Here is a 24,049-nt window from a genome sequence, read left to right on the forward strand (position 1 = left end):
CTGGGGCCCTGTGTGCCCAGTGACTTCCCTACTCTGGGGCCCTGTGTGCCCAGTGACTTCCCTACTCTGTGTGCCCAGTGACTTCCATACCCTGGGGCCCTGTGTGTCCAGTGACTTCCCTACTCTGGGGCCCTGTGTGCCCAGTGACTTCCCTGCCCTGTGGCCCTGTGTGCCCAGTAACTTCCCTGCCCCGGGGCCCAGTGTGTCCAGTGTCTTCCCTACTCTGGGCCCCAGTGTGCCCAGTGTCTTCCCTACTCTGGGCCCCAGTGTGCCCAGTGACTTCCCTGCCCCGGGGCCCTGTGTGCCCAGTGACCCTCCCAGCTGGTGTCTATTGGGTGGACAGGGTTGGGCACACCAAAGTGACAAAAACAGCAATGAGATCTCACAGCATTGAAGTAGTGACAATGCAATCTGTTCCCTTAAAGATGTAGATTGAGAAGTAAATGTTGATAAGGACACCGAGAGTCACAACTCTTCTGTGATACTGATGTGGGATGATTAACCTATTGTAATTTAGTATCTTCTCTGGAAGGAATCCCCACTACAGCACAGCACCCCTGCCATTTAGCATTTCATTTGTACTCTCCCAAAGGTGTTGTGGTCCCTTTGTACGACTTGTTAGTGTCCCCTCCATCAGAGCAGCATTGCTTCAATATTCACAAGAGAGTCTGCAGCTGCTAGAAATCCAGAGAACACACACAAAACGATGGAGGAACTCAGCAGGTCAGGCGGCATCCATGGAGGGGAATGGACAGTTGATGTTTCGGGCCGGGACCCTTCGTCAGGATTGGAACGGAAATGGCGTAGAAACCCTAATAAGAAGGTTCTGGGAAGGGGAGGGCATATGAGCTGGCAGGTGATAGGTGAGACTATGTGAGGGGGAAGGAAGGTGGGTGGGGGAGGGTAATGGGGTAAAAGAACTGGGAGGCGATGGGTGGAGGAGGTAAAGGGTTAGGAGAGGAGAGGAGAGTGGACCATGGAGGAAAGGGAGTCAGGAAGGGAACCAGAGGGAGATGATGAGCGGGTGAGGAGAAGAGAAGGGACAAGAGATAACCAGAATGGGGAATAGGGACAGAGAGAAGGAGAGGGGAGAGAATTACCAGAAGTTAGAGAAATTGATATCCACGCCATCGGGCTGGAGGCGACCCAGACGGAATATGAGGTGTTGCTCCTCCAAACTGAGTTTGGGGTCACTGTGGCAGTGGAGGAGGGCCGTGGACTGACTCTTTGGAATGGGAATGGGAAGTAGAACGGATTGCTTCAACGCTGCTCCCTTAACACTGCCTTTCAGATATTGCTGTACTCGTTGGCACTGTGCTTCCCCCAGCAGTGCAACACTCCCTCTGCGTGGCCCAGCTCTCAGTGTTGCCCCCTGACAGAATGGTGCTCATTTAGTACAGTCGGTCCTGTTACGCCCGTGGCCCCTTCCTCTTTGAGAATCACAGGATCGCTATTGATTCGAGTCAGGAGACCCAGGAAATGAGAGAAAGACATGCAGAATCCACAAAGAGTTTGGAATGTGTCCTGGCCTCCGAAAGGCGGAACCATTGATAACGGCTATTGTCTCCTGGAGACGGAATTGTGTATTGAATCCTGTACGATGCATCGAAGCCCCCAGGCAATGAACCGGGGGGGGGGGGGGTTGGTGGAGGGATTGTATCATACCAACCTGATTGACATCTGAGACCCTGTGAGTCAGGATAAAAGAGGGTCTGTGGGAACAGCCCCTCAGACGCACCAGAAGAAACGCTAGCAATCCCGTAATAGCGAAAGCCGTTGGGAAGGCCACGTGCGTCCGGTTCCATTTGCCCCGGAATCGGTGAGTCTTTACCACGGAAGCACGGCTTTAACTAACCACAAAGGGGAAATCAACTCCCAACGACTCTCGAAGGAGTGACTTCATAAAAGGAATGGGCGTTAAACCTCCATCTTTCTCTCCAACCAAAAAGCTGCAGCTTGAACAAACTAACAGTGACTTTTATATTTCCATCGGACAATACATTATCCCCTAGACAACGATAGAGCTATTTCTTATTGATTATCATTATACCCGCGCTTTTAGATTTAGTATTGATAACGTATATTATCTGTATGATTGCATTGATATTATTTTTGTGTATTTTTATCAATAAATACTGTTAAAAATAGTACCATCAGACTTCAATGGACCTCTCTATCTTTGCTGGTAAGTGACCCAGTTACGGGGTACGTAACATTCCAAAAGTACAAACACGCTGGAGGAACTCAGCAGGTAGGGCAGCATCCGTGGAAATGAGCAGTCAACGTTTCGGGCCAAGACCCTTCAGGGCTGAAGAAGGAGGGGGCAGGGGCCCTATAAAGAAGGTGGGGGGAGGGTGGAAGGTGCCAGGTGAAAAACCAATCAGTGGAAAGATCAAAGGGTGGGAGAGGGGAAGCAGGGAGGGGATAGACAGGAAAAGCGAAGAAGGAATGAATGTAAGGGGAAAAAACTATGGGTAGCAGGAGAAAGCAGAATCATGAGAGAGGTGATAGGCAGCTGGAAGAGGAGGCAGAGTGAAAGTGGGATGGGGGAAGGGAGAGGGAGGGAATTACCAGAAGTTGGAGAATTTGATGTTCATGCCAAGGGGCTGGAGACTACCCAGACAGTATATGAGACGTTATTCCTCCAACCGAAGTTTGGCCTCATCATGGCAGTAGAGGAGGCCATGTATGGACATATCCGAATGGGAATGTGAAGGAGAGTTGAAGTGGGTGGCAACCGGGAGATCTCCATATATCGTTTCAAATACCTCATATTACCAGAAATATTACCAGGAGCAACACCTCATATACTACCCATAGTGCTTTCCCCTTTCATTCCTTCTTCACCTCCTCAGCCTACCCCCACCCTGATTCCCCTCCCCCACCCCTTGATCTTTCCTCTAATTTGTATTTCACCCTCCCTCCACCTTATTTATAGGGCCCCATCCCCTCCCTCTTCAGCCCTGACGAAGGGTCTTGGCCTGAAACGTTGACTGCTCATTTCAACGGATGCTGCCCGACCTGCTGAGTTCATCCAGCTTTTGTACGTGTTGACTTGACCACAGCATCTGCAGCGTACTTTGTGTTTACATTCCAAAAGTGTGGTCCCCCTTCAGTCCCACCCCATCTGTCAGTATGGTTCTCTCCCACAGCTGTTCTCCTACATTCTGGTAATGCCTTAACACTGCCTTCTAACAATACTCTTTATACTGCACTCCCTCAGTCTAGTCCCTTTTCATTCAGCAGTGGATGTGTCAACCTCAAGCTCAGTGTCAGAAGCCGGATTTGAATTCCTGTCATCTGACTCAGGGATGAGTGTGCCATCAGCTGAGTCAGGGATGACAGTGCACTGTGGGAGGGCTAGTGCAGAGGGATCCCTTCAATGTTAGAGGCAATGTTAGGAACTGCTGGGCACGGGGCATCCTTCAGGTCTACATACAAACCAGAACCAGTCTTCAATGTAGCACAAGGACATCTGCATAAATAAACACTATTGTTTGCAGAGAGAACCATCTCTCAAGACACTGGTAAACGAAGACAGTTATGAGAATCTAGATCCACAACAAAGCTTCCTGCTGAATGGTCCTGGCCCGAAACATTGACTGTTTATTCTCCTCAATAGATGCTGCCAGATTTGCTGAGTTCCTCCAGAATTTTGTTTGTTGTTCAGAATCTGCAGAGGTGGTTTTGTCCGTTGAGACATGCTCCCTTTGTAAATATGAAGTCTACACCCAAAAGTTTGAAACTGTATTTAATCACCTGTTATCTTTCTGCCTTAAAGAGCATAAAACCTCAAAGTGATTCAAATCTCCAGAGATTTTCCGAGAGAGATTCCAGAATGCTCTTTGGTCTTGTTGAATAAAGTCCTTTCACATCTACAGCTCTTGTTTCCCTGTGGCTGACTCAAGGTCACAATATTTGGGGATTCGTCTGGGATACATTTGTTGCCCGTTAATTGATCAATTACTTTTAAATAGAGCAACTCAGAGTTAGACCCGTTGGGGCTGTGGTTTTGTGTGTATTTGTAAGGGACCAGCTAACAGATGGTGCTGCATAGTTCCATGTGACATGGTCACCACGTACAGGTATGTGTAAGGGAGCAGCAAACAAATGGTTCTGGGTACTTCAATGTCACAGGGTCACCAGTTAAAAGACTAGCTTTATTTGTCACGTGTATATCGAATATACAGTGGAACGTGTCTTTGACGTCAATGGCCAATACAGTCTGAGGACTTGCTGGAGGTCCTAACGAAGGAAATCTTTGGAATGTGGGAGGAAACCGGAGCACCAGGAAGAAATGTGAGCAGAATATACGAACTTCTTACAGGCAGTGGGGGGAATTGATCACTGTTTGGCATGAAAGGAGGGATGTATATTCCTTGGTGGGCACTCACACTTGTATTGGTGGAGTGTGATGGGCTACTGAAAGACACATTAGTGTGGGCTGTACTGTCAGGATGGTTCCTTAAGGTTGTTATAGCTGGGGGTGGTAATGGAGATGAGCTCAGCTCCCACTACCTATTAAATGCTCCCAATGGCGTGTGACTCAAGGAGCCTCTGACAACCAGGTCCAGTTCCTGGCATTCACGTGTGGCTTGGCTACTATTGCTGTTGGAACCATTTCTAAAGACAGGAGAAGAGGCAAAGACGCGAGTTACCAGCACCCTAAAGCCAGTCGCTTTGGGCAGATGGGGCTCATCAGATGGTTGATAGCTCATCTAGGAGAAGGAAAACTCTGATCCCAAACCTCCACTGCCTTGTGGCTCTACACACTTATGGGGAAGGCTTCAGGAGTAAACCCCGAGGGAATATCTGGAGCTGGAGTCCCTAAGACAGTTCAATATCGAGTTCAATGCTGACTGGCAACTCCTGCAATGCTGCTGGTACCAAACTGTATCGGTCTCTGCCGTTGCTTTGGGTTCACCAGATGCATGGAGAGGGGGAGCCCGCTACACAGGCAACAGTTTGCTCTCCATATCGTCATCGTCGTGGCTATCCCTCGAGGTCGAGGATGATGGTCTTCGTTCCGTTGATCTATCACAGAGTGAAGACGCCTGTGCGTGTATTTGTTTAACATGTACTTGTTGTTGCACTCCAAGAAGCACATGATACTTCACAGATCAACCAACTGATTCCAGTGGCATGGAAACCATGACGACTGGAGCTGATGGATTTGTTGCAGCCTTAATCCGCCTTCACAGCCGTTGAGTTCGGAGTAACTTTGTCCGCCTGTTCCACCGTTGAGGTCTTGGTTGGATTGTTCTTTGTCAGGGACCTCACCCTCAACCTTACCACCATGGGTGACCCTACCAGGAGCATAGCTCCAGACAGCATCACTCTCGGGATCTCAGGAGACACGAGCTTCTCCACCACGACAAGGTGACAATCCACAGAGAATATGACAACTCCATTTCGTAATGTCTATCTAGATAGCTAGGATACAACATCCATGGTCATCCCTGACTGACAGTGACCTCACTCACTGTCAGAATGTCAAAGGAACATGTGTGTACTTTTCCAAAGTTCAAAGTAAATTTATTATCAAAGTACATAAATGTCACCATATACAACCCGAAGATTCATTTTCTTGTGGGTATACTCAATAAACCCAAAATAGAATAATAACCATAATAGTTTGATAGTTCTGTTTAATATCAGGGGAATGTACACAACACACATCCTACAAGTTCTTGTTCTTCACAGACATCCAGAAGAGTGCCCCAAAGAATCAGAGACAGTTAAAATGTTAGAACCCCAAAGCACTCTCTACTCCACACTCCCACACACAAGCAGCAGCAAAGAAATGAATCTCCCCCACCCCCACTTACGCAAAAAGGCGTCAGCACCCTCCACCCACCAAGCAATAGCAAAGCCCCCAATAAAGGCCATGATCTGCAGTACAACAAAAGCCAATCGTTCACCCAACAATTCGGCACACCGCAGACTCTCTCTCTCCCTAACAACAGACAAAAGGGGTGTCCAGGTTTCACAGCGAGAGGGGAGACATAACAAAACAACTCGCTGATTTACGGTGTTAAAAGTCTGTTGTGTTGCTCATTTTTCCCCGAGTTCTGTGACCCGAGAGTCGGCAATGATTCAACCCCCCCCCCCCCAAGGAGAGGGGGAGAGAGAAAGCACAACTCAGCGAGTTTCCGACAGCTGATCTGCCGTTCCCGATGTTCTCTTCTCTTCCGTGACACTTCAGAAGGCGGCGCCAGCTTAGAATCAGCCCGTCCACAAGCCCGCGAAACCTTGGAACCCCAAAGACGCACTCGTCTTCTAGGTCGCGTCCTTGGGATATCAAGAAGCAGCTGGCCGTGAACCCCTGGGAGTGGGTCCCACCACCACAAAGGACCAAAGCCTGAGTATAACTCCAGGTCAATAGAATCGATGAATGACCGCACCAACTGGGGTGCAAAAGACAACATACTGTGCAAATACAAAAGAAAATAATTAATAACAATAAATAAATAAATAAATATCATGATCATGAAACGGAGAGTCCTTGAAAGTGAGCCCAGAGGTTGTGGGAACATTTCAATGATGGGGAAAGTGAAGTTATCCCTCGAGGGGTTATAACTGTTCCTGAACCTGGAAAGATAATGACAGATAATTAAATACAGTTTTAAACTTTAGGGTGTGGACTTCAAATTTACAAAGTGGTAATAACTTCCAGAACCTGGAAAGATAATGACAGGTGATTAAGTAGTTTTAAACTTTTGGGTGTAGACTTCATATTTACAGAGGGAGTGTGTCTCAGTGGCCAAAAACACCTCTACATAGTCAATGTAAGGGATTCTGCAGATGCTGGAAATAATGAACAACAGGCACAAAATTCTGGAGGAACTCAGCAAGTCAGGCAGCACCTACTGAGGGGAATAAACGGTCAATGTTTCAGGTTGAGAGTCTTTGTAGTAGATCTAGACTCTGAAAACAGCCTTCTTTCACCATTGTCTTGAGAAATTGCTCTCTCTGCAACAATGAGTCCTGACACTCCTGTACCTTCTTCCTGATGGCAGCAGTGAGAAGAGAGCACGGCCTGCATTGCGGACTTTCCTGATGATGGATGTTGCTTTCCTGCGACAGTGTTTCGTGTAGATGTGCTTAATGGTGGGGAGGCCTTTACTAATGATCGACTGGGCCATATTCACTACTTTTTGTAGGATCTTCCAGTCAAGGGCACTGGTGTTTCCACACCAGACTGGGAAGCAGTGGGTCAATATACTCTCCACTACGCATCAATAGAAGTTGTAGATGTCATGCTGAAACTTTGCAAACTCCTAGGGAAGTAGAGGAATACAGTGCTTTCTTCGTAATTACACTTAGTGGGGGCCCAGGACAGATCCTCTGAAATAATAACACTGAGGAGTTTTAAATTACTGACCCTGTCCACCCCGATCCTTCTGGACCTCTGGCTTTCTTCTCCTGAAGTGGATAATCAGCGCCTTGGGCTTGCTGACATTGAGCGAGAGGTTGTTACTATGGCACCACTCTGCTAGACTTTCAATCTAACTCCTATATGCTGATTCATCACCACCTTGGATTTGGCCAACGACAGTGGTGTCATCAGCAAACTTGAATATGGCATTGGAGCTGTGCTTAGCCACACAGTCGAGTTGTACAGAGGGCTAAGCACACAGTCTTGTCATGTGCTGATGGAGATTTGGAGGAGATTTAGTTGCCAATTTGAACTGACTAGGGTCTGCAAGAAAGGAAATCAAGGATTCATTTGCATAAGTAGGTATTGAGGCCAAGGTCTTAAAACTTACTGATTAGTGAGGGGATGATGGTCTTGAATGCTGAGCTGTAGTTGATAAAAAGCATTGTAGTGTATGTATCTTTGCTGTCCAGATGTTCAAGGGTTGAGTGAGGAGCCAATGAGATGGCATCTGCTGTGGACCTGATGCTCCAGTAGGGAAATTGGAGCAGATCCAATTTGTTTCTCAGGCAGGAGTTGAAATGTTTTACCACCAACCTCTCAAAGCACTGTGAATGCAAATGCTACTGGACGATAGTCATTGAGGCAAGTTACCACATTTTTCTTAGGCACTGGTATATTTGAGGCCTGCTTGAAACAGGTGGGTTCCTCAGACAGCCGAAACAAGAACTTAAAGCTCTCAGTGAACACTCCAACCAGTTGATCAGCGTTGTGACTGTGAACAAAGTCACCAGAGAGATACTGAAGCTGGAGGATAGAGAAGTCTTTACTCAGCAAAACGAGCAGGCATCATTCTGGAGACACTCTTGGAAGAAGAGGCTCATAAACTCTAAGTACCTCACATTTTTAAACCATTAAGTTCAATGGTAAGATCAATGGTGGTAAGCAAAACAAACACTAAAGACTCATTCATGATGGTATTGTTACAAGTGAATGGACAAGACATTGAACAGACATGAAAGTTTGAATTTCTTGGCAGTTGTCTGACAGATGACGGGTGGTGTGAAGTTGAGATCGGAAGGAGAATAGGTATGGCTAAGACCCAGTTCATGAAGCTAAAAGATCTACTATGCAATCAGAAGGTAGACATCCAAAGTAGAACCCGCTTCCTCGAGTGCTACGTACGGTCAATACTGAGGTATGGATCAGAAACATGGACCCTGAAGAAGGATGACATGAAACGAATTAATGCTTTTGAAATGTGGTGTTATCGACGAATGTTGAAGATCAGCTGGGTAGAGAAAGTTTCAGGAGAGAGGGTTTTGCCTGAAGTCGATAGACCACGGACGTTGCTGGAGAAGATCATGAAGTTAAAAGTTGCTTATTGTGAACACGTTACGTGGAGAGATAACATCTTGTTGGACTTGCTATACGGAAAGGTGGAGGGAAAGAAAGGAAGAGGAGGGCAAAGAACAACGTGGCTGGATAACATCAAGGATTGGACCAAACTGGACAAGACTAGGGATGTTATGGACAAGTGTTGGGACAGAGCAGCCTGGAGGGAAATCATCTGCCAACTGGAAATTCCAGATGCGACCTAACGACAACAACGAGGAGCTCAATGCAGTTTCAGTCATTACAATGACATCATTCACTTCAATACTTTGGGTTGACAATGCTTCCTTTGAGCTACATATAACTTTCAAACACCCAGATCTTCACACAAACACTCCAGACATCCTAGACTGAATGTTATTCACCACTGTCTCTAAACTGCATTCATGCATATGCAGACATCTCAGGTGTTTCCTGGTTTGTAATTGGCACCAGTCTGCAGCTCCAAGAACACCATTGTTCTGAGCTGCATTTTAAATTCAGTTAGCAATCCACATTCAGATCTGAAAGCTGGTGGCTGTTGAAATTAATACTTACTATATTCTGTAACTCCAGAATACGCCCTAACAATCAGTACAGGTCTTTAGTATTTTGCAGGTACCCTGTCTGCGCCTGATGTTTCTCATGGGTTCACCCTCCTGAAGGCTGCTCGCACGTCGGCCTCAGAGACTGAAATCACAGGATAGTCAGGGGCTGTGGGGTGTTCATGATGGTCCCTACATGTTTTTGATAGTCAGAGCGAGCACAGAAGGCATTGAGCTCCTCTGGACGTGGAGCCCTGTTTGTGTCCATATTGCTTGATTTAACTTTATAACAGGTGATAGTATTCAAGCAGGAGACTTTTATAGCAGAACACTAATAGAAGATAGAATATACAGCACAGGGACAGGCCCTTTGGTCCACAAATTGTGATGAATTCAATAAACTAGTAAATGTGCCAAACTACAAAGGACTATGAGAACAGCTGAGAAGATCATCGGGGTCTCCCTGCCATCCATTGGAGACATTTATCAGGAGCGCTGGGCACACAGGGCCCTTGGTATTATCAAGGATCCCACCCGTCCACCCAGCATCCTCTTCGACTTTCTACCATCAGGCAGGAGACTCAGATGCATAAAAACAAGAACGTTCTGGATAGGAAACAGTTTCTTCCCTCAGGCCATTAGGCTTCTGAACTCCCTGTCATATTGTATTCGAAGTGCCACTGGTTAATCTGTTTCATATCTTACAATATTTAATATCAATGCACTTCAGCTTGTTATTAATCCATGATTCATCTGTAGATTTTTTTCCTTACCTTCATAAGTTATCGTGTGTTATGTGTGCTACTGTTTACACCCTGGTTTGGAGAAGTGTTGTCTCATTTCTATATACATTATATACATGTATGTAAATAAATTGCAATAAACTTGACTTGACTAATTCCTTCTGAATATACATCGTCCGTATCCTTCCATCCTCTCTGCAGCCATGTGCCTATCTTAGAGCTTCTTAAACACTTCTACCAGCCTACTTGCTTCTACCAGCATCGCAGACACACAATTTAGGCAGCCATTCTCTGTGTAAAAAGTTTTCCCTGATTATCTCCTTTGAACTTGAACCTTCTCGTCATGGTATTATATGGTTGGTGGAATTGACAGCTTTGTGGCCAAGTTTGCGGACGGTACAAAGATAGGTGGAGGGGCAGGTAGTGTTTAGGAAGCTGGGAGTCTGCAGAAGGATTTAAACAGACTAGGAGAATGGGCAGAGAGGCACATTTGGAATCTGGTGTAGGGAGAATATGATCAGGCATTTTGGCTGAAGAAGTAAAGGCGTAGACTTTTCTAAAAGGTGAGCAAATTTAGAAATCCGAGGTGCAAAGGTACTTTGGAGTCTGTGTGCAGGATTCCCTAAAGATTAACCTGCAGGTGGTGAGGAAGGCAAATGCAATGTTGGCATTCATTTCAAGAGGACTCGAATACAAAAAGAAAGATGTAATGCTGAGGCTTTATGAGGGGTTGGCCAGACCACATGTGGAGTGTTGTGAGCAGTTTCAGGCCCCTTATCTAAAGAAAGGATGTGCTGGTATTGGAGAGGGTCCAGAGCAAGGTGGTCAGAATGATCCCAGGAATGAAAGGGTTAAGGAATGAGGAGCACTTGATGACTCTGGCATGATACTGAGGATCTCATTGAAATCTATTGAATATTGAAAGGCCTATGTAGAGTGTAGGCTGTGGGGAGGGGGTGGTATTGGGGATAAGCTCCCTCTACTTATTGAATGCTTCCAATGGCATTTATCTCAAATAGCCTCTGACAACCAAGTCCAGCTCCTGGCCTTCATGTATGGCTTAACTACTCGGCCTGACAGAACTGTTTCTGCTGACTGGAGAAGGGACAAAAGCGGGTTATGGAGACTTAAGACCTGTCGCTTTTGGGCACATGTGTTTGGCAGCTTTTCTGGGCGAAGGGAAACTCGCTGGCAGGTGACTGGTGGCTATATACCCACTCATCGGGAGTCCGGAGCTGGAGTTCCTGAGGCAGCCCTACATTGAGCTCAGCGCTGACTGGCAACTCCTGCGGCACCACTGGTGCCAAACCGTGTCGGTCTCTGCCGTTCCTTTGGATTCACCAGCTAAATGGAGAGAGGGAGCCTGCTGCTTAGGCAACAGCTTGCTCGGTCTATCGTACTGCCCTGCAATTCACGTAGTCAGCTGGGATGCAACAGCCGTGGTCAAACCTGACTAATGGAGGGCTTCCTTCCTAGATACAGCATCAGAATAGAGCCTGGCCTGCTGAGTTCCCCCAGTGTTGTGTGTGTGTTGCTCAGAACAGATGGGTGGCCTTTTAGAACGGAGATGAGGAGGAATTTCTTTAGCCAAAGGGTGGTAAATCTGTGGAATTCTTTGCATCAGCAGCTGTGGAGGGCAAGTCTTCATGTATCTTTAGGCAGAAGTTGATGGATTTCTTGATTCATCAGGGCATGAAGGGATACGGGGAGAAGGCAGGAGATTGGGGCCGGGGGACAAAATTGGATCAGTCATGCTGAAATGTTGGAGCAGAATCGATGGACTAAATGGCCTAATTCTGGTCCTATATCTATGGTCTTATAGTGCGGAGGTGGAGAGGATGTTTCCTACAGTGGGGGAGTCATTCTGCCTGACGTGCTGAGTTCCTCCAGCATTTCGTGTGTGTTGCTACAGAAAAAAGAAAGATCGGACGAGACACAGACAGAGAGTGAAACAGAACAAGGACAAATGAGTCAGAGCAGAGTGGGAGTTAGGTGGGATTAAAGCCCTCCCACTGGTAGCAGCCATGGCAGTGTAGGGCATGTGAATGTGGTTAAGAAGCTGAGCCTCTGAAGCTTTATTTTGTAGAAAATTCCAAAGAGTCACTAACCTTTGGGTGAACTAGTCTCAGTCCTGATAGACCACCCACTTTTTCACTGTGTGGCTACTCTGTGATTTTGATATAACGTTATATCTAGAGGGGAGCAGACTTCCATGCACATCCCTTTAATACATGGAGAATGTTCCTTAAACCAGAATTGTTTTAAATACAATAATACCACTGAGATGGACTTACTTACACAGCAAAATCGTCCCTTTTATAAAACAACCCTGTCTTTTTAATAAACTGAGAAGTCAATTGTAGCACAACGTTAACACCCTGGACCTGGCACTACGTTCCTGCTGTGCAAACTCTGATGAAAGGCTGCCACCTGCTGGACCGTCTGCAACAGGACTAGAACATGCATTTGTGAACAATCTCTCACACCGATAAACTTCCAGTTCAAGTATGTTGTCATGTTTGGCCAATTGAAGTTGAGTTATAGATTAAAGGTAACTAACGGACGTACTCCGATTAGATTTTCCAGAAGGCGCTTGAAGTTTACTGCAGGAAGTCTATGATGTAGAAATTAACCATCACTTCCACACTTGGGAGTACGTATTGTGTTCAGTTCTGGTCGCCTCATTAGAGAAAGAATGTGGAAACTTTAAGAGAGGGTGCAGAGGAGGTTTACCAGGACGCTGCCTGGATTAAAGAGCATGTGTTATGAGGAAAGGTTGAGCAAGCTAGGGCTCTTCTCTTTGGAGAGGAGGATGAGAGGTGGTTTGACAGAGGTGTATAAGATGATAAACAGGGTGGACAGCCAGCACCCTTTTCCCAGAACAGCAATGGGTAGGTAATACAAGATGGCATAATGTTATGGCGATTTTACAGCCCGTTATGCTGCTGGCGTTTAGGAAGGTCCCCCATTTCTGTAGTGTTCAGGGCTTCCTTCGTCATGTCAGTAGCTCCTTCTCAGTTTTCACTACCGTCAGCCACACAAGTTCGCAGTGGAAACTCAGGAATAATAATAATAAATACCTTATTGATCCCGAGTGGGAAATTCTTTCATTACAGCAGCAACATTTAAAAACACACTTAGTAGTGTGCAGGCTTCACTAGTAATAAAGTACAGAACGATAATATACACAATAATAATGTGCCACAGAGCGATAATAATTACACAAGAGACTCGTTGTGGTCGTGGCCACCCCTCGAGGTCGAGGATGACGGTCTTAGTTCCATTTCCACAGAGCGAAGAACCCTGTGCGGGGATTTGTTTAACGTTTTGCTGCACCTCAACAAGTCAGTAGCCATCTTGGGTTCGTTTTAAAAATACCTTGTTGCCAGTGTTATGTTTCGTAACTTTAAAACATTAAACTCATGGAAGTCTGACACATGGGTCTAACTTTTAGTTTACCTCAAGCAAGGCCTGGACATATCACCAGCAGCGTGATGACATATGCAATTCATGTATTTATACCTATAACCCATAATAAATTATTAAAATAATTAAACAATACAGTACATAAGATTACTCAAATATTGTAGATATATTAAATACACTACACTGTCATTGAACAGTCCTGTGATCGATACCAAAGATTGAAGCCTGAAGGTCAATCAGAGGTCATGGTAGGCACGATAGTTAGCACTACGCTTAACAGTACCAGCGACCTGGGTCCAATTCCCGCCACTGTCTCTAAGGAGTTTGTATGTTCTCCCCGTGACTGTGTGGGTTTCCTCCACGCACTCTGGTTTCCTCCCACAGTCCAAAGACGTACCAGTTAGTGGGTTAATCGGCCATTGTAAATTGTCCCACGATTAGGCCAGGGTTAAGTCAGGGGATGTCGTATGGCGGGGCTGGAAGGGCCTATTTTGTGTTGTACCTCAATAAATAAAAAGTCTGGAACCAAGGCCAGATGCGGAAGGCCAACCTGTGATTGCACTGGGGAAAGTGGAGGCCCGATATCTGTGAGTCAGCAAGTCCATCGGAGGCTGGAGGCCTGACGATCTCTGCGCGCGTGTGAGAATGGGCGGTGGGTGGAAACTGGCTTGTTTTCATTGAGTGTTGTGGGCACGCGATGTGGGCACCAGAAGGTGTGGTGACGCTACCCTTAGGATTGATTTATGTTGGCTGTTAATGCAAATGACACGTCTCACAGTTGGTTTGGATATATAAATGAGTCTGAATGTGAATGTGTCCTTTTCATCCATTCCCCAAAATTTTCTTCTACTTTGCATGGACCCCAGTTCCATGTGTTATGAATGCACCACAGCTCTGAGGGGCCGAAGGGGCGGGGAGCCCCCTCCTTTGTGAGAATCGCAAGAGCATTATTGGGTTGGCTCAGAGGACCCAGGAAATGAGAGAGACCTGGCCATTGTCTCCTGGAGACAACGTTTGTGGATTGGGGACTATGCTACGTGCAAGCCCTCGGGCAAAGTGGGCTGGTTGAGAGAGGGATTGCATCACCCCAACCTGATTGACGTCTGAGACCCCGTGAGGAAGTATAAAAGAGGGTCTGGGGGAACAACCCCTTCAGACGCACCAGAAGAAACGCTAATGATCCCGTAGTAGCGGGAAGCCATTTGAAGGAAGCCACGTGCGTTCGGTTCCCTCGCCGGGGGGCTGGTGGCGGGTACCACAGAAACGATTTTCTTGAACTAACAAAGGGGAACCAACTTTCCTGATTCAACTGATTTGCTTCATAAAAGACCCGGGCAAGTTTCTTTTCTCACAAATCTCTCTCTCTGCAACAAGTGAAAACCCAGCGGTCCCCAAAGGCTGAAGCCTGCAGGAACTGAGTGACTTTTATATTTCCATCGGACAATATATTAGCCCCTAGACAAACGATCGAGCTATTTCTTATTGATGGTTATTATTAGACCCACGCTTTTAGATTGAGTATTGACGAAGGATATTATCTGAATGTTTGTATTAATCTTATTTTTGTGCCCCTTTATAAATAAAGACTTTTAAAAATAGTACCATCAGACTTCAACAGACCTCTCTATCTTTGCTGGTAAGTGATCCAGTTACAGGAATTCGTAACAAAGTTGGGGTTCTCGTCTTGAGATTTGACACCAAATTGGGAGGCCAGTGAATCGGGCTTGTAAGTCCAAACTTGGATCTGGTTACGCGGGTAGCCAGACGGGAAACCAGCAAAGATGGACGTGGGTGAATTTATAGAAAACCCGACTCTGGAGGCGCTAGAGGCAGCCACCAAATCGGACTTGATAAATCTGGCAAAAGGGCTAAACCTCGCAGAGGTGAGGTTGTCAATGAAAAAGCGGGAGGTGCGAAGGGCCATAACTCAGTATTATATTGGGAAGAATGTGTTTGCAGCTGAGGTTTTGGAAAATATCCCTGAAAAGGTACCAGCTAGTGAGACGGCTCAGTTAGAGTTGGAGAAGTTAAGGCTGGAACAGGAAATCAAGTTAAAGCAGCTGGAAGCAGCCGAGAGAAAGAGAGAGAGAGAGAGAGAGAGCATGAAATGAGGGTAAAACAGCTGGAGGCAGAGGACAAAGAGAAACAGAGGAAACATGACTTGGAGGTGGAGAAGTTAAAGCAAGAGCAACGCGGTCAGGGGTCAGACCGAGAGGAGCGGTTTGATGTTAGTCGGGCGTTGAGGTAACCCCTATTCGAGGAGACGGATGTTGATAGTTATTTCTTGCTTTTTGAAAAGGTGGCAGTGAATCAGGAGTGGCCCAGAGATCAGTGGGTGGTGTTGTTACAAAGTGTGTTAAAAGGGAAGGCACAGCGGGCATATATGGCATTATCCATGGAGGAGGAGAGTTATGACAAAGTAAAGGCGGCCATTCTCCGGGGTTATGAGCTAGTAGCTGAAGCATATAGACAAAAGTTCAGAAATTTACGAAAAGGGTGGGATCAGATGTATACCGAGTTTGCCTATGAGAAGGGTGTGCTCTTGGACCATTGGTGCACCGCGGAAAAAGTGGACGAGGATTATGGGCGTCTCAGGGAGTTACTTTTGATTGAGGAATTTAAAGGTTGTGTTTCGGAGGACATCCGGATTTATTTGAATGAGAAGCCGAATAAGTCCATTTCAGAATTTGATAGGTTCGTGGATGAATATGCCCTAACCCACAAGACAAAGTTTTCCTCGAATAAAAGTTCCCAGAGAGACCGCGGGAACGATTGAGAAAGTCTGACGAGTGAGGCAGAGGTCCCACCGGGAGCTAGCGGTAAGGTTGAGGGGGAAAGGCAAGACGGCCAGAGGTTTACAGACTTGACCTGTTTTAATTGTGGAAAGGGAGGGCATATTGCATCTCGATGCTTTTCTCCGAGGAAAGAGACAGGAAAAGGGAAAGCCGCAGTCCCTATCGGGTGTGCCGTGGTAATCAGTAAATCGACGAGAGAGCCCCGGGTAGACAGAGTACGAGATGGGTCTGAGACTTGTCTGACACACGGAACCGTGTCTTTGAGGAAGGGGGAACCACCAATTCCCGTACGGATCTGGAGAGACACGGGGGCTGAGCTGTCGTTGATCAGCAGTAAGGTACTAGAATTTGGTCGGAAAACGGGCATGGTAGCGGTAGTGGGAATCAGTAAAAGGATAGAAATGGTGCCTTTATATAAGGTCATTATGAATTGTGAGCTGGTGTCTGGACCCGTTGAAATAGGGGTGCGATCAGAATTCCTGAGGACTGATGTGGGCGTCCTTCTCGGTAATGATTTAGCAGGTGGTAAGGTTTGGGCAGCCATGACGAGGACCGGCCGGCCGGTGAGTGTTGAGGCTCTGCCCCTATAGTCCCAGATCTATCCCGCATGCGCGATCACTCGCAGCACGTCGAGAGAGGCAGCTGAGAAAGGGAGCAGTTCAAATCTGGCCATTTCGATTCAGCCGAGACGTTTTCACCAACCCTGTACCACGAGGGTTTAGAAGGTGGTAAAATGAAGAGTAGTAAAGTGAGAGTAAGGGAAAGGAGGTAGATCTGCCCTTAGCGAGGAGGAAGGTTCTCGAGGCAGAAAGTAAAGATGAGGAACCGCTAGAGCGGTTACGAGGTCCAGAGTTGGACATGGATGATCTGTCTGGTTTGGCAGAACTGTTTGAAGAAGTTGAAAATTCTAAAGGAGTTCCCGATAATGAAATGAGGGCAGTCCTAGATGAAAAGGATGCCCATACCTTGAAGAAGTCTGCTGGGTTGGCAGATGAGGTTGTTTCAGCCCGCGGGGTTGAGTTTACTCCGGAAGGGAGTTGCCCAGAGAGTAACTGGGAGGATCAGGGGAATTTGGAGTTTGAAAAGGGTACGGGCATTGAAAGCCTGGAAGAGGCCAATATTCCGTTTGAGTGTGTCCAAGATGGGGATGCACGTGGTACAGAACCTAGTAACGGAGCTCAAAAAAAGTCTGAGGTATTTGATTCAGCTGAAAGAGACGGCCGTCCTTGTGGGTCAGATGGACTGGGTTCAGTGAAGAAAGGGTTAACCTTGTTAATAGTGGGAAGTGAGAGTTCCCAGGTGTTTGTGCTCGAAGGTGTGCTGAAAGTTAATGCGGAGTTCACAAATGGGGAGATAATTTTTATCATTGAAGGGAATGATAATTATCATTATAATATATTATCATTGAAGGGAAATCCGTAGTTCCCAAATCGAATGAAGGAATTTTAAACCCTGCAGATCGCTTAGAGATTAGGCCGGGAGATGTCAGGGCCCCCCATGCTATTGTTATTCCAGGATGTGGTGTGAAGAGGCCGAACTCAAAATGCTGCGTGAACAAAGAGTTCGAATTAAAACCCAATAGCCTGAAGGGTTCTGACGAGAGGGCTAGCCACCTGTGTAAAATTAAAGAATTGGGTGGAAATGGTCTAAGTTTGGGACAAGGTGTTGATAAAATAACCCCTATGAAAAAGGTGGGCGGGAGTTTACCTCACCAGATTACTCAAGTTCCCCGCGTGGGAACTCACTGGAAAAGAGACGATGGTTAATGGGGATGCCATTTTAAACAGCAAAGCAGGTTGTACGGGATTTCGCCACAGCCTGTGAATAATAACCTGCCTGTTAAGTGAAAACGACCGAAACGATTAGTATTCGCATAAACTTTTGTAGATGCACATAAGCGAAGATCCCAACTCCTTAGTTTTGCTGCGAAAAAAAAGGTGGTTATTAAGTTGAAGTCTGATGCTACAAGACTTTAGTAAGGTACAAGATGTTAAAATATTAAAGGAAATGCCACTGTAATCGTTAACCGTTTGGATGCTGAATTGAATGTATCACTGTATTACTCTGTAGAAAAAAAACTTTTGTATTGTGTTAGCTTCTAAAAGCCTGTAAGACTCTGTACTACTTTGTTTCACCGCTGGTGAAAACGCTTTGAAGAAAGGGGGTGTTATGAATGCACCACACCTCTGAGGGGCCGAAGGGGCAGGGGGAGCCCCCTCCTTTGTGAGAATCGCAAGAGTATTATTGGTCAGAGGACCCAGGAAATGAGAGAGACCTGGCCATTGTCTCCTGGAGACAACGTTTGTGGATTGGGGACTGTGCTACGTGCAAGCCCTCGGGCAAAGTGGGCTGGTTGAGAGAGGGATTGCATCATCCCAACCTGATTGACATCTGAGACCCCGTGAGGAAGTATAAAAGAGGGTCTGGGGGAACAACCCCTTCAGACGCACCAGAAGAAACGCTAACGATCCCTTAGTAGCGGGACACCATTTGAAGGAAGCCACTTGCGTTTGGTTCCCTCGCCTGGGGGCTAGTGGCGGGTACCACAGAAACGATTTTCTTGAACTAACAACAGGGAACCAACTTTCCCAATTCAATGGATTTGCTTCATAAAAGACCTGGGCAAGTTTCTTTTCTCACAAATCTCTCTCTCTCCAACAAGTGAAAACCCAGCGGTCCCCAAAGGCTGAAGCCTGCAGGAATGAGTGACTTTTATATTTCCATCGGACAATATATTAGCCCCTAGACAAACGATCGAGCTATTTTTTATTGATGGTTATTATTAGACCCGCGCTTTTAGATTGAGTATTGACGAAGGATATTATCTGAATGTTTGTATTAATCTTATTTTTGTGCCCCTTTATAAATAAAGACTTTTAAAAATAGTACCATCAGACTTCAATGGACCTCTCTATCTTTGCTGATAAGTGATCCAGTTATGGGAATTCGTAACACATGACACACAGATCTGTCATTCTACAGCCAAAAAAAAGCCATGTTGAGCTTATAGAAACATAGAAACATAAAAAATAGGTGCAGGAGTAGGCCCTTCGGCCCTTCGAGCCTGCACCGCCATTCAGTATGATCATGGCTGATCATCCAACTCAGAACCCTGTACCTGCTTTCTCTCCATACCCCCGATCCCTTTAGCCACAAGGGCCATATCTAACTTCTTCTTAAATATAGCCAATGAACTGGCCTCAACTGTTTCCTGTGGCAGAGATTTCCACAGATTCACCACTCTCTGTGTGAAGAAGTTTTTCCTCATCTCGGTCCTAAAATGCTTCCCCTTTATCCTTAAACTGTGACCCCTCGTTCTGGACTTCCCCAACATTGGAAACAATCTTCCTGCATCTAGCCTGTTAGAATTTTATATGTTTCAATAAGATCCCCCCTCAATCTTCTAAATTCCAGTGAGTATAAGCCTAGTCAATCCAGTCTTTCTTCATATGAAAGTCCTGCCATCCCAGGAATCAATCTGGTGAACTTTCTTTATACTCCCTCTATGGCAAGAATGTCTTTCCTCAGATTAGGGGACCAAAACTCACACAATACTCTAGGTGCAGTCTCACCAAGGCCTTGTACAACTGCAGTAGAACCTCCCTGCTCCTGTACTCAAATCCTTTTGCTATGAACGCCAACATACCATTTGCCTTTTTCACCGCTTGCTGTACCTGCATGCCCACCTTCAATGACTGGTGTACAATGACACCCAGGTCTCGTTGTATCTCCCCTTTTCCTAATCGGCCACCATTCAGGTAATAATCTGTTTTCCTGTTCTTGCAACCAAAGTGGATAACCTCACATTTATCCACATTAAATTGCATCTGCCATGAATTTGCCCACTCACCTAACCTATCCAAGTCATCCTGCATCCTCCTAACAACTAACACCGCCGCCCAGCTTCGTGTCATCCACAAACTTGGAGATGCTGCATTTAATTCCCTCATCTAAATCATTAATATATATTGTAAACAACTGGGGTCCCAGCACTGAGCCTTGCGGTACCCCACTAGTCACTGCCTGCCATTCTGAAAAGGTCCCATTTATTCCCACTCTTTGCTTCCTGTCTGCCAACCAATTCTCTATCCACATTAATACCATACCCCCAATACCGTGTGCTTTAAGTTTGCACACTAATCTCCTGTGTGGGACCTTGTCAAAAGCCTTTTGAAAATCTAAATATACCACATCCACTGGCTCTCCCCATCCACTCTACTAGTTACATCTTCAAAAAATTCTATAAGATTCATCAGACATGATTTTCCTTTCACAAATCCATGCTGACTTTGTCCAATGATTTCACCTCTTTCCAAATGTGCTGTTATCACATCTTTGATAACCGACTCCAACATTTTCCCCACCACCGATGTCAGGCTAACCGGTCTATAATTCCCCGGTTTTTCTCTCCCTCCTTTTTTAAAAAGTGGGGTTACATTAGCCACCCTCCAATCCTCAGGAACTAATCCAGAATCTAAGGAGTTTTGAAAAATTATCACCAATGCATCCACTATTTCTTGGGCTACTTCCTTAAACACTCTGGGATGCAGACCATCTGGCCCTGGGGATTTATCTGCCTTTAATCCCTTCAATTTACCTAATACCACTTCCCTACTAACATGTATTTCCCTCAGTTCCTCCATCTCACCAGACCTTCAGTCCCTTACTATTTTCAGAAGATTATTTATGTTCTCCTTAGTGAAGACAGAACCAAAGTAGTTATTCAATTGGTCTGCCATGTCCTTGTTCCCCATGATCAATTCACCTGTCTCTGACTGTAAGGGACCTACATATGTCTTGACCAATCTTCTTCTTTTCACATATCTTTAAAATTTTTTACAGTCAGTTTTTATGTTCCCTGCCAGCTTTCTCTCATAATATTTTTTCCCATTCCTAATTAAGCCCTTTGTCCTCCTCTGCTGGTCTCTAATTTCTCCCAGTCCTCAGGTGTGCCGCTTTTTTTTGCTAATTTGTATGTTTCTTCTTTGGACTTGATACTATCCCTAATTTCCCTTGTCAGCCACGGGTGCACTACCTTCCCTGGTTTATTGTTTTGCCAAACCGGGATGAACACTTGTTGTAGTTCATCCATGCGATCTTTAAATGCTTGCCATTGCATATCCACCGTCAACCCTTTAAGTATCATTTGCCAGTCTATCTTAGCTAATTCACGTCTCATACCTTCAAAGTTACCCTTCTTTTTCAGAACCTTTGTTTCTGAATTAACTACGTCACGCTCCATCTTAATGAAGAATTCCACCATATTATGGTCACTCTTACCCAAGGGGCCTCGCACGACAAGATTGCTAACTAACCCTTCCTCATTGCTCAATACCCAAGCTAGAATGGCCTGCTCTCTAATTTGATTAGAGATGAGCTTGACATTCATGGCTGAGATGAAGCTGCGGGAACTGTGCTAGGAAGCGATTGTTTAGGCTGCTGAGGGAAAGGAGAGAAGGGAGAGTGAAAACATGACAAGCGACGAGACTGGGAAGAGAAACAGATGAACAGGATTGGATGGAAAGACCAATTTGAAGCAACCGAGAGTTGTTTGCTTCTAAGAATCACCAGTTCTTGTGGTCCTTGGCATCCAAAAGAATGTGTTTTGTAGAAGTCGGAGAGGAGAGAAATGGTAAAATGGAGCCACAGGTCAGATCAGGAAAGATTGAGCAGACTGCCCTGACCTCTCTGTGACCTCCTGCACTCTTACAAGTCCCAATACAAGCTTGAGGAGTGATCCCCTGTACTCTGAGTCACCAGAGATTCTGCAGGATGTTGAAACACTTGAGCAACACACAATATGATACCTCGCCATCTGCCTGGGCACGTTCTAGCCTGCACGGCTTGATAATGAATTCCCCAACATTAAATAACTCCCCTTTCTCCTCCCGTTTGTTTTTGTGCAGAGGCGTAGACACAACATGATGTAGACATTATCGACACCTTACACTGACGAAGAACAATGAGTGCTGAAACATAAGAAATTTTCCACCTCCCCCATTGCAGCACATAGACTAACCTGTTGCTGGGAAGAGCCCTCAACCAGAAACGCTACCCGGAGCAACCTGTCAGATGCTGGAGGAGCTCAGCGGGTCAGGCGGCATCCGTGGAAGGAAAACGAACAGTCGACGTTTCAGGATCCTTCATCGATGACGGGGTTCAACCTGAAATGCCGATTATCCTCCGCAGATGCTGCCTGACCCACCTAGTGAGTTCCTCCAGCATCTCCTGACTTGTTACTGGTTTCTCCTTGTACAGGTGTTTGCTGCCTGGCTAGCTGAGTTTATCCAGCATTTCCTGTCTGTAGATTAGGAGCACGCAGCTTGCACTTGGATGAGACAAGAATATACACCATATAACAGAACACACAGTATTTCAAGAAGAGCAGCATTATGCATGGCTCCATCAATAAAGACGCCACTTACCCTTCCTGCAATCTCTTTGACCTCTGGCTGTTGGGTAGAAGGTATCGCAACTTAAAATCCAGAACCGCCCAGCTGGGTAACAGCTTCTTCACCCGCCGCTGCCAGCCAGCACACGCGTCTGAACGCTCTGCCGCACCCCCACCCCCACAACTCGCCATCTCACAGACACGCTCCCATTCTGCCCTGGTCACTTTTCACCTTCTATAGCTTCACACATATATATATTTGTTTCATCACGATAGTGCCAGTAACATAATCATACTGTCTGTCATAATCATGCACTTGGACTTCCTATCAACCCGTCTATCCTCAGGCCATGTGCTAATATTAATGTGTGCTGTGTGTGACCGTACAGTTCAATAGTTCCATTCACTATCAGAGAAATGCACAACCTGAAATTCTTGTTCTTCACAGAAACTGAATAATGCCCAAAGAATGAGGGACGTTCAAATGCAAAAAACCCCAATGACCCCCTACTCCCCACACAGGTCCTCTCCCCCTCCCCACCTCCGTAAAAAAGCCCCAGCACCCTCCACCTGCTGGTAAAGACCATGATCTGTGGTACGACAAAAGCTAATCACTCACCCGACAGTTCGACATGTCACAGGCTCGCTCTCTGTCCCTAAGAAAGGGAAAAGAGGCGTCACCCTTACAGATAGAACAAACCAACCCACTGATGTGTTGTGTCGCTTTTTTTGAGAGAGAGGGGGAGAGAAGGGAGAGAGAGGAGAGGGGGAGAGGGAGAGAGGGGGAGAGGAAGAGGGAGGAGGAGAGGGAGAGGAAGAGGGAGGAGGAGAGGGAGAGGAAGAGGGAGGAGGAGAGGGAGAGAGAGGGAGAGGAGATGGGGAGAGGAGGGGGGAGGGGAGGGGAAGAGAGGGGGAGGGGAGTGTTAGAGATGGGGAGGGGGAAGTGGGGGGAGAGAGAGGAAGAGGACCGAAGTTGAGTGTGACTCCAGGTCAGGGTCTTCAACAAAACCCATCCACCCTGAAAAGGATAAAGAACAAAAATATGTCACATTTTGCACCTTGGCCTCACAAACATGGTGCACACAAGGACAATAAACTTGAACAGTAATTTGTGAAATGCCAAACTATAATCATGGGAAGATCTCAAATCAAGGGGAGAGATTTAAATTGGAATTATTGTGAAGGAACTCAGAGCCGGAAGCAGTCACTGTGGACCGATGTAGTTGTGAAGGTGACTTTTGCTTGTGAGCAAACCAGACCTGCTAATTATGCTGCAATGCAGAAAATGCTGGAGGAACTCAGCAGGTCAGGCAGCCTCTGTGGAGGCAGACGGAGAGTTGAATCTTCATCTGGACTGGAAGAGATAGCGGAGGGAAGGGATGGAGCAAGAGCTGGCC

At 46.3% G+C, this 24,049-nt stretch overlaps 1 long non-coding RNA gene across 1 annotated transcript; it reads right to left on the reverse strand.

The window, feature by feature from the left end:
- Window positions 1-5,668: 5,668 nt before the first annotated feature.
- Window positions 5,669-24,047, reverse strand: LOC132406103 (uncharacterized). The gene is made up of 3 exons (XR_009516059.1): window positions 23,912-24,047; window positions 23,272-23,308; window positions 5,669-6,429 (listed from the first exon to the last, which is right to left on the reverse strand). It is a non-coding gene; the product is annotated as an uncharacterized LOC132406103 (long non-coding RNA).
- Between the last annotated feature and the right edge of the window lie 2 nt (window positions 24,048-24,049).

The sequence above is a fragment of the Hypanus sabinus genome, chromosome 16, assembly GCF_030144855.1.
Source record: "Hypanus sabinus isolate sHypSab1 chromosome 16, sHypSab1.hap1, whole genome shotgun sequence".
Taxonomy (NCBI): Eukaryota; Metazoa; Chordata; class Chondrichthyes; order Myliobatiformes; family Dasyatidae; genus Hypanus; species Hypanus sabinus.